Genomic DNA, 10748 nt, shown 5'->3' with positions numbered 1-10748 from the left:
GGTAACTTTGAATTGAATAACTCCTTTAGAAGACAAGCTGCTCACTCTCACTGTGCAGAAAAATGGTTGCACCCATTTACCATGGAGCTCAGGGTCTGGCATTTATACTGCTTGTTTGGGGAAACCTATTTGTTCTTTGCTGTGGAAAAAAAATACTGTTCCAAAAGGTGAGGGAGCAAAGTATTCAGAAAGGGAGTAAACTATTCAGCTGGCAGATTTATTTATTTTTGGTGTTGTACCACCTCTCTTCTCTTGTATTGAGTCATTGCAGTGTTTAAAACTAGGAGAAAGAATAAGTTACATCCTGTGGTACCTTCACTGTGCTCTCTTCCACGAGCAGAATTGCAAAACTGAAGTGTGATGGGATGTTTAGGTGTTGAGTTTCCAGTGGTGCAGAAAGGTAGGAGATGTTCTTAGCTACCCCAGGAAATCTGTTTCTGGTTTTGGAGATTGCAGCCTGAAGATTCCAGCTAAACCCAAAAGGATCATCGTGGACAATAAATAATGTCTTCAAATAGAGAAGTGGGTTTCACAACGTTTCAGAAGTTCAGATGTTACATGATAATCTATCTGCATGTTTCATCCTCTGGTTAACAAAACTTTGTTCTCTGACTCTGCCAGAAGTACGGCAAGTGTCTGAGAGTTGTTTCTCAAGCAGCTCAGGAGTGTGGCAAGAATTCCTGGTTGTGTGTCTGTGTCCCCACTGGAGGAGCAGAAGACCTGTAATGCAACTGTTTAGGAGATGGGAAAAGGAGTGTGAGGTGAGAGGGGATTCCTCTCATTCTGTTTATAAAACTGGGAAGAATCCATCTTGTCTTACAAACTTTTGTTACTTGTTGAAGAAAATACATTGATTCTTCTTAAAATCTTTTTCATCAGTGACAAGATAAAGTTCCAAAGGTGGCCTATGAAGTTTGTATGCAACAGCCTCCTTTGTACTTGCAGGCAGAGTTACCTAGAACTCAATTAAACGAAGACAGTAAGATGAATGTCTATTCTCACTGTTTCTGAAGTCCGCTAATAAGGAGAAATCTGTGTTAGAGACAAGTCCAGCTGTGTGGAAGGGACAGGAAGGGAGCAGAGGAGTTTGTATCTAGCTTGTGCTGTGCAAATTAGAGCTTTATATTCTCCAGACACCTTTTAAGACCTCCATTCTGCAAGGGGGCAATGATCAATACTGTTTTTACATTGCTGGGCATAAGGAATAACTGAAATTGCAAGTACCCAGCTCAGGTTTGTTCTTGTCTCTCATTAAATATTTTTGTGTGTTCGATTGCTACTCTAGGCCACCGACTACTGAAGGTCTGCAAGGCCACCAGGAATACACTGCAACTGTTCTGTCAGCTGTACTGGTTTAACCCACCCTACCATGTCCAACTCAGCCGCTTGGGTGGACAACAAGGGCAGTGAATTTATCAAAGCATTTGTTGTGCCAGTATTCCTTTGAGTGTTGCAAGCTGTAATAGCTCCTGGGAGCTGTCAAGAGCACAAGGTGCTCCCAGGTCTCTTTACCACAACAGTTAGTCTCTCAGGTGCTGCAGCCTGCCTCCTTGTTACCTGTCATGCCTGTTCTTGGTCATGTGGGGTCCTGTGTTGCTTTGGCTGGCTGTGACACTGCTGCACCTCCAAGCATAGTTCTAGCCATCGTGTTTGAGAAGGCAAGTCAGGGGTACCTTTGCAATGGGATGAAATAAAATCTAGTAACTGAAGAGGATGTCAGTTGATCGGGAGTGTGGTAGGGTGGAGATTGTGGTCTAATCCAGATGCAGTTTCTGCACAGAACCCTTATGTTTCCTCTGGGCTACTTCATAGCCTGAGGCTCCTTCTGGCACCCATGCATATTCAACTCATTTTTTGTCCAGCTCACCTGATTTCTCACAAAGTTGTTATATTTGCTTCCTCCACAGGAGGCCTGGCATGGTTCAGAGGCATTTCAATGTATCCTGTGTCCTGCAGCTTGTGCCCACTTTTGTTTAGCATGTCAGTGTTCTAAGTGACTGCTGATATCTGTGGTGAATGTGTTGCTTTTATCTAGTGTTTTTAGCAGACTGGAAACAGAATGATGATCATAAGACTATCTCTTTCCCCATAGCTTAAGGATGGGAGTTATGCATAAAAGCTTGATACTGACATCACAAACCCAAGGGTAAACTGACTCCTCAACCCCTTGCACTGAACCAATATTGTACTGCAGGTGAGCACGAGGCTATGTTCAGATGTGGGCAAAACTGAGTCACCTTCAGGTTAGCTGCCTTAGTTCTGTGTTTGATTGCCACATTCACTGCCCTGCAGAGGTTTTTTGAGCCATAACAAAGAGGGTTTCTCAACACCATGGTTCAAAGTGGAGGGGGCTGGACAAGTGCTTGTTTGGCACAGCACCCTTGAGCTGCATGAATTCTCAGGAGTGCTTCCAGCCAGCAAGTGCTGTGTCACTGGGAGCATTCCACTGGGACCCTCTATTCCTGAGGCACCAGCAGCAAACCAGCCTGGAGGTCCTGCCCCCGGGGAGGAGAGGGTGGGGAGTGCTGGTGGGAGCGAGTCCAGGGCCGCGCAGTCTCCGCTGCGGAAGCCAGCCCTCCGCAGAGCTCCTCCGGTGGGGCCGGCTCCCCACCGGAGCCCCGGGGCCTCTAGGGGTCATGCAAGTGCTGCTCTGGTTGCTGGCGTGCTTCAGGGCCCTGCTTGTAAGCAAATTTGAACGATCCAAACCCCAGAACGCTGCGCTTAACCCCCAGTGTTCTGTTTTCTCCAAGGTGCAACAAGTCACGTAGCCTGTTAGCAGAGTTGCTCCTGCTAACCTTTGATTAAGGTGTAAGTTAATGAAGAATGGCATCCTACGGACAAGTGCGAAGACTGCTGTTCGGAAAGGCAGTTTCCTGGCTTCCTCAGGAGCCATGCTGTAATTTACAGTGTGATCCAGGGGCTAACAGTCTTATGAACATAACTGATTGAGGTAGTCTGTTAGTCCTCCAGCTACTGCAGATTGAAGGCTTCATAAGCGGTGGAGATTGGCCCTACCATCTGATCAGGACAGTCTGGCATATTGCTGAGACCAAGAGAAAATGCCTGCTGAAGGCATTTGGTGCTATGACAGGAGGAACTCAAGCCCTAGGCCAGGTCAGCAGAGATGTGGCTATTTAGGTTTTCTGACTAACTTCAAGTAGTTTGGAAAAAAGAGGGTTTATGTAGATGTTTTTTTTCCCCGTTGATCTTGTTCTTCTGAGTTCTGTCTGCTTTATTCCTCTAATCCTTATATTCTTTTCTGAGAGTGAAAGACTTGTGTTGTGCCCTAGATTATGACCATACCCACTATAACTTCAGCATGACGGTACTGCTCCCTGTGCCTGTCAAATTTCTCCTTGAGTTCACTAGCCACGGATGTTGACTGGATAGGGCAACATCCCTGACATGGAAGAAAGAACATTTGCTCTCACTATGACTTTACAACTAAAATCATAACCTGCTTCACTGCAACAGTGAAAGAGGGTCCCCTCTCTCTGAGACTCTCTGGCTCTCTGACACCTAGGCTGCTGGCACCTGTGGGTACTTCGTGCCCTGGGAGCAGGACCACTGCTTTGGAGGTGTCCCAGAGGTGTGTCAGGCTTACCTACAGCTCTGCAGTTCTCACATGTTGACCCTTCAGGTGCACTCAAGCATTATTGCTGAATAAACACAGGCAAGTTGTATTACAGAGATAAAGATTTCTGTTACAATGGATTAAATCTGCAGGGAAGGGGACTGGAGAATTACTGTAATCCAGGAAGAGCTGTAGGGGAGGAGAATGTGCCCACCAAAACCCAGCTCTGTTAGAATTTCGTTAGTCTTCACCTGATACGTGAGCGTGCCCTCTTCTTATCACTTCTATGGATTGTGCTGTCTCACTGTAAGTAATATCCCTCCAAAGAGCAACTTTATCTAAACCATGTAATTAACCTTATTGCATGCTATTGAGAGAAAAGGGTTTCAGTGTTGTACCAAGCTAGAAGTTCCAAGGTTCACAGCAAAACTGGGTTGAAAAAGCATCTTATCAGTGATCTATGCAGTCACTTGTAATTTGCTCTTGTTCCCTCAAATACTGTCCAACAGCTCTAGATCCTGCATGAAATAAGTGGGTTTACTTTTATGACCTGAGTATATAATAACTATGGGAGGAGGTTTGCAAAATGTCACATGAGAAGATCAATGCTAATTCCTTTCACTGCAGTCAGTGGCTGTTGCACAGCCTAGCTTCTGTCTTGGCTTTTCTGCTTCAACCTCACAGAGTTAAATGCCAGAGATTTATTACGTGCTTTCTATCTGGGTTAATTTTTTCAGCCTCTGAATCTGCTAATTGCTGTTTGTAATTTTTCCTGGTGGTAAAGGTCACAAAGATAACTTGGCCCCTGTAGCTTAACCTCTTGGTACATCTCAGGTTATGAAAGGCGGTGTTGAAGTCTGCCAATTAAATTACTCTTCTGAGGTTTCATCATGAAGAAAGACTGTTTTGCCTTTGTAGTTCACTTCCACCCCATTTTTACATGATATCTCAGAGTTGGGTTAGGAACCTCTAATTTTACTGGAGTGCAATCAGATGGTAGAACCAGCTTTGTCAGGCCAACCTTATACTGAGCTGTCTGTTGCATGGATGCCTTCCCCTAACTCATGAGACTTGGAAACATGCTGTTGCTTTTGTTTTCTCTCTACACTTTCTGTCTTTGCCTCTGCATCATCTCTAAGCTGATGAAATCAGAACAAAGTCTGAGAATAAGACAACTGTATTTTGGTGCCCAAAGTGGCACCAGCCAGCACTCAGTGTTCACTCTAGCTAGCCCCCGCAGACAACTCGCTCATGAAGGTGTGTGTTTCAGAGAGTCAGGTTCACTTTCCAAAGCCCCACATGTGTACAAGTAAGGAATCCATTGCCCCATACCAACCTGTTCCAATCTGAGAGAATGAGGAGCAAGCTAGCACCAGGGTATCTTCCTAGAAACCGGGGGTTGCCCTGCTCCTTCCATCAGGAATTACTGTTTATCATTTGCTCACTTGCACTGAAATGCAGGGCCCGTCTCCTCTGCTCTTTCTGGAAGTCACACTGGCAGAGTCCAGCATGGCAGGTAGAGCTGAGTTAATTCCAAATCCTGCAGATCCACTCTCTGCGTGAGATGCTACGAGCAGTGTTACGGGAGGATGCGCAGAAGCAGATGCCCCTGTCTTTTCTGTATGCTGTCCCCTTCTTTGCAGAGGTGGTCCTACTGTGTTTTGTCACTTTAAACAGGCCCAGCTCCTGCAATCTCTCCTCAGAAGGGAGGTGCTTCTGATCCATGATCATCCCTGTAACCCCTCCGCTGGACAGCATCACAAAGGTGGCATCGCAGCTTTTCTGGAGCTCTTGCAGCATTGCTGCCTGTAGCAGTGTGCTGGAGGCTTACTGGAGTTTAGGAAGCTCTCCAGAGCAATTATAGCAGAGAAGACCACTACCTGCAGTCAGTCCAGCCACAAGGCTCAGTTATTTCCCTTTTTGTGCTCAAGCCCAGGGCTGGACGCCCCTGGCAGCTCACCTTCTGCAAGTCCAGGCCTGCAGGTATTGGAGAAGGAACATATGTTGTAACCCTGTGTCCTGTTGTATTGCGGAAAAGCTGATTTCAGCTCTCTCCAGCCCCTTTGCTGGATTGTTTTAACACAGAGTACGAATGCAGTGACAAATGGACCTTGAAGTAGCTTTTCAGGCAGCATGTGGTGGAAGCTAGAGCAGCGTTAGGAGAAAAAAGGGGGTCTCCAGACAAGATCTGAAGGAAACATTCAAAATTATTCTTAAGAAAAAATGCGTTTGCCTACCTTCCCTTTACAGAGCATCCAGTCCTCATCTGTTCTCCTTTTTAATTCAGTTACTGCACATCATTTTTCCAAAGCTCAACTTCACAACTGCTCTGCTTCATCACTTCCTGACTCAGAAGTCCTTTGCAGCATGTCTGCAGTACTTGATCTCAGATAGATGGGGCTCCCAGTTGAAGCCAGCCTTCATTTCACCTTCTGCACAGGACATACTGGATATGTGAGCAATACTATGGCCAGTAAGTCCATCACATCTGCTCCATTCCTGCCAACTGTCAGGTTATATTCCAAACCAGGACTGTGTTCAGGAATCATCTGAATAGTCTGGACACCTATGGCAACCCCTGGCACTGAAGATACTATCTACCTGCCAAAACAAATCGCTTTCTGCAATATTGGGTATGTTGTAAGCTTTAATTGTTCGTGTAGGCAAAGCGTGGCTGCTATTTCTCCATATGTGAATCTCAAATTGCCCTGTGGAAAGTAGCTCTTTCGTTCGTAACTCCTTCCTTAAAATCAATGGCAACAAAACCTGACATTTTCAAAAGTGATCAAGATGAGGTTACAGGGTCACATCACTGTAAAATCTTTAGAACTGAAGAGCAGGGGCTGCTGGACAGGTCAGCATGTTGGGAGTGAAACACTGATCATCTGCCACAGTTTCCAAAGGTGAATGCTCCTTCATACCTTCCCCACAATGAGACATTATTCTCCTATGTTTCAGGCCCAAGAAAGTAATGCACAGTTTAAATGGAAGCAACTGTGTGACATAAGGATAATGTGCAAAGTACCTAAGCAAAATGAAAAGGAAGCATGGCTGACTGAGCTGTCTTCAGTTTGATGCGAGAGTATTTGCTGCAGATGTCCATTGACAGTTACTAAATAAACAGAAAACATGCTCACCTGCAGAAATCACTTGAGCTGGAAGTGCCTGGGGAAGTGCTTGGATGCAGTAGATGAACTTACCCAGTTCTTTTTCTTCCCAGGCTATTGACTTCTGCCATTGCTGGAGACTAAATCTTGGGCTGAATAGATCCTGCATCAGACTCTACATAGCTGCCCATAAGTTTTGACTGTGCAGCTGCTAAAAAAGATGGAAAGATTGTCCTGGGGAATTCATGAATTCTCTGCTAGGTTGTAAATGGTGTGCAAGCAAACAGATATTGTCACTCTGCTGCTTCTATACCATTCATCTTGGGCTGATTTGAAACACTGCTTTCTCTCTTAGCATCCCTTGTAGTAGCAAGCAAGATTGGTAAGTTCAAGCTACTTTGCAGTTTGGGCTGTACAAGCATGGAAATGAAAGAGTTTAAAGTAAGCACAGTTGTCTATCTTATGGCAAACCCCCCACATGCTATGTCGGACCAGAACAGCCATCACATGAGTCTCCTTAGAGTGGCAATGTCCAACCAAAAATCAGAATCTCACGTGAGCAGATGCTTTGGCAACAGACTGCAAGCAGGCTGTCATCGGCCACTGCCAGGGTAAGTATGCTACCAAGTCGGGAGGTGTTGGCAGCGTGAACTCACATGTCCCATCCTGCAGGAGCAGAAGGGAGTGAGGGGCCAGGGCTGCAGTACAGGGGCTGAGGCTGCAGCTGCACAATGCTGTGCTGCAGCTGCACAATGCTGTGCTGCTCGCTCAATGTGTGTGTGTTTGTCCTGCGTGGGAAGCAGCTCAAGTGGATGCCTCTGAACTGCTTTTTGGCAGAAAACTCATAACGGTCTGCCCAGCTTTATCATTTGCTTGTTCCTGCATCAGTTCATCCTTGACACCGATCCTTTTATGTCTATTTAAACATGTCTATTTCTGGCTTTCATCAGTTTGAGCCTCATGTTTTGGAAAAGGAAAAAAGAAAAGTGCTTTCTTATGCCAGTCCCCAGTTGTCCAAAAGCTGCTTTCTTCCTGGAAATCTGTAATCTGCTTTATTTACCCTTCGATTAGGGACATTGGCTCGTTTGGACCTGGCTCTCAGTTTTGATCAATAGATCTTAGAACAGTCATCAAAAACGTTTGTTCCATCTGATTAAAGCAGAAAGATAAAATGTAAAGAATCCCCTCCATTTCCCTTAGCAGTCCTTTGCTTTCCTTGTCTGTTCTCTCTCTCCATCCTCCCATCTGCTATTAAATCTTATCTTTTGGGGTGCCATTATCTTCTTGCTACAAGCAAAGCCCTAACTACACTGAAATTCTGTACTAAGAACACTGGGCAGCAGTGCCATAGCCAGCCCTACCATTTCTGAAGTGAAATAGTTGCTTGCATAAAACTGCCCTTTGTTTCCCTCATTGACTTCCACTTTTTTCCTTTCCCCTTCTGGTTTCATTCAAAGAGTAGCTTTCATCTCTGTTTCAGGAGGTGTGTGTTCCCCTGCACATTTATGTGCTGGCCCTTTTGTACTGCTTTCACGTCAAACCCAACAGAAGTGGAAAACTTACAAGGAACAAGACCTGAGACCTCTAAGCCCAATCCAACCCCGTGACATTGTCCTGCCCATCACACCAGGGTTGCAACGTCAGACTCCAAGGAAAAACATTCTGGAAGTGCACGTAGATACCATTTTGTCAGATAATGAGTATACTCCCACCCTTTCTACTCACAATGGGGTTTAAACCTCTCAGGTATTATGGATTGACCTAATTAATAAATACACAGTCAACAGTCAACAGTTACTTTAAAAAATAGAAAAAGAAAAAAGGCTGTTCTGGTAAGACTGGAATCAATGATAGGAGAATACGAGGGACTTGGGGAAGGCTTGCTAAGCATGACTTATAATAATGTTTTTAAGTTCGTAATGAACTATCAGAAGGCTATTCTGAAATATCTTTGTGGCAGGTATGTTCTCTTTCCCCCTCCCTTTCCCCCCCAGCGTAATGTGTGGTGTCAGGATGCTTTAGTAATTTCTTCTTAAAGACTTATCTCGAAATATCCGCAGTCATTGATTATCAGTATTTAAGGTTATTAAGTATTATATGCTACTGCTCACCTTATACAGGCTAGTTCAGGGTGTTCCTAAGTTTTGTCAAAGTCAAATTTTGAAGTGCTTCTTGGTAGACAAGTTCCTGTGTGATGTACTGTAGGTTACCCTGCTCTTGCAGGGGGGTTGGACTAGATGATCTTTTTAGGTCCCTTCCAACCCTTGGGATTCTGTGATTCTGTGATTCTGTAGGAATTTTCTGCGGTTGTGGTAAAATAAAGGAGAAAACATTGCACAGTCTGAGCGGCACCAGTCAGATCAGACATGCAGAAAGGTGATGCCACAGGAAACTTGTTCACCTTTCGGTTTTCTTTTCTTTTTGGTGTCTGTTCTTTATTCAAAGGCAATATAAACTCTGTGGATCAGAGCGGCCAGGGCAGCTCTCCTTGCAGCTTTCGCTGTTTGCAGTGTGAAAACCCCTTTCTCAAGAGAACTGGAGTCAAACCTCTTAAAGGTGAAGGGGTTACTGTGCTGTCTGTGGGAGAGCTGCCATCAGTAGGATCCCAAAACCATGGCTTAATCCTCCTCTCACTGATGGTGCTTGCTGCTGGCCCTGTGGCACATCTTAAGCGGTGTAATGCCATTAGGCAAGCAACAGGGTAGAGTCAGGAGACCAGCTGAGCAGAGGCTGGTGGAGCAGCCCCCAGAGGAAACACAGCTGGGCTGCTGGCAGGGATCGTGGGGCCATGCTGTGCCCAGGAATTAGCTTTGGAAGAAACCTACTCACAGGAATAAATAGGAGCAGGAGAGCTGCCAGTTGTTAAAAATTATTCTCAGTAGGAAATATTGGGTCTGAGCAGCCCCACAGGAATATTCACAGTACAGTTTTAAGAAGTGCTATTGCCCAATTTCATCTACAGGATGTTTTCTGTGCCACGGGTGGGGCTTTCACATTGCTCAGCCACACTCACCAGTGCAGGACATTGCTAACTGTGTGTTTTCATTTGCTCCTGCCACTGTGCCCTCGCCATTGCCCTGTGGATGGGGGCAAGCTGAGACTGGTGCAGACACCAGGCTACTCCTGGGGAGCTCCATTGGGCTGCAGGGGCTCTCCCCTCTGGTGCCTGCCTGTGCCAGTGCAATGGTTCATGTGGGGACATGGCAGACTGCACAAGGAAGCTGAGCCTGGTTAAACACAAGTCCTCGCTCCTCCACTTCAGCCCATCCCAGCTGGCAGCAGTGATTTTCCGGGCACGGCTGTGGGTGCTTGGGATAGGTGGCTTGCCTGCTTTTGCTCTGGGCTGTTCAAAACGGTGCCATCTCCAGTCTGGATGTCATGCTCTTGTAGCACCTGAGATGAAACCCCCTGCTTAACCTGTGCAGCTGCACAGCTAGCCTGTCCTAGGGAATAGCAGCAGTGCCTTTACAGAGGTATATTTCAGCTTTAGCTGTTATCTTGCATAGTTTCCATGCATTGAGCAGACTGAAGTAAAAAGCTGTTTAAATAGTCAAGACTAATGTTGCCCTAAAGAAGGTATTGTTATACGTTAATATGTGGGAGTGCAGCCAAGCAGAAACAACAAAAGCAAAACCCCACAGTTCTCAGGAATCAGTGAACATGCCACCCGGTGCTGCAGAGAGCAACCTCCAGTGACTGGCACCCTGACAGCCCCTATCGCACCCGTCAGTGGTTCGCAGGGCGGTTCTCTGTGCTAACAGGAGAACGGCCGTGTATACCCTCATGGGCAGGACGGGCCACGCCAGGGGTGACCCATGGGCACGCTCTGCAGAGTGTCTTGCATGTTTTCTGTTTCCATTAATGTTTTCCCAGCCTGTGCCTCATCTTGGCTGACAATGCTGACTAACCATTACCTCACCAAGGGTGCTCCCCCACCTAGCTCAAAGAGTCTCAAGGGACGTGGGCTGGCCTTGTCACTGTGGGGATGCAGGCTGGTCCCCAGGGATGCTCCGGCAGAAGGGAGGCACTGAGTTCACCCGGCATCTCCATGCCAAGGATGTGATTCA

This window comes from Lathamus discolor, chromosome 1 (assembly GCF_037157495.1).
Source record: "Lathamus discolor isolate bLatDis1 chromosome 1, bLatDis1.hap1, whole genome shotgun sequence".
Lineage (NCBI taxonomy): Eukaryota > Metazoa > Chordata > Aves > Psittaciformes > Psittacidae > Lathamus > Lathamus discolor.
Note: the sequence above shows the minus strand (reverse complement) of the source record.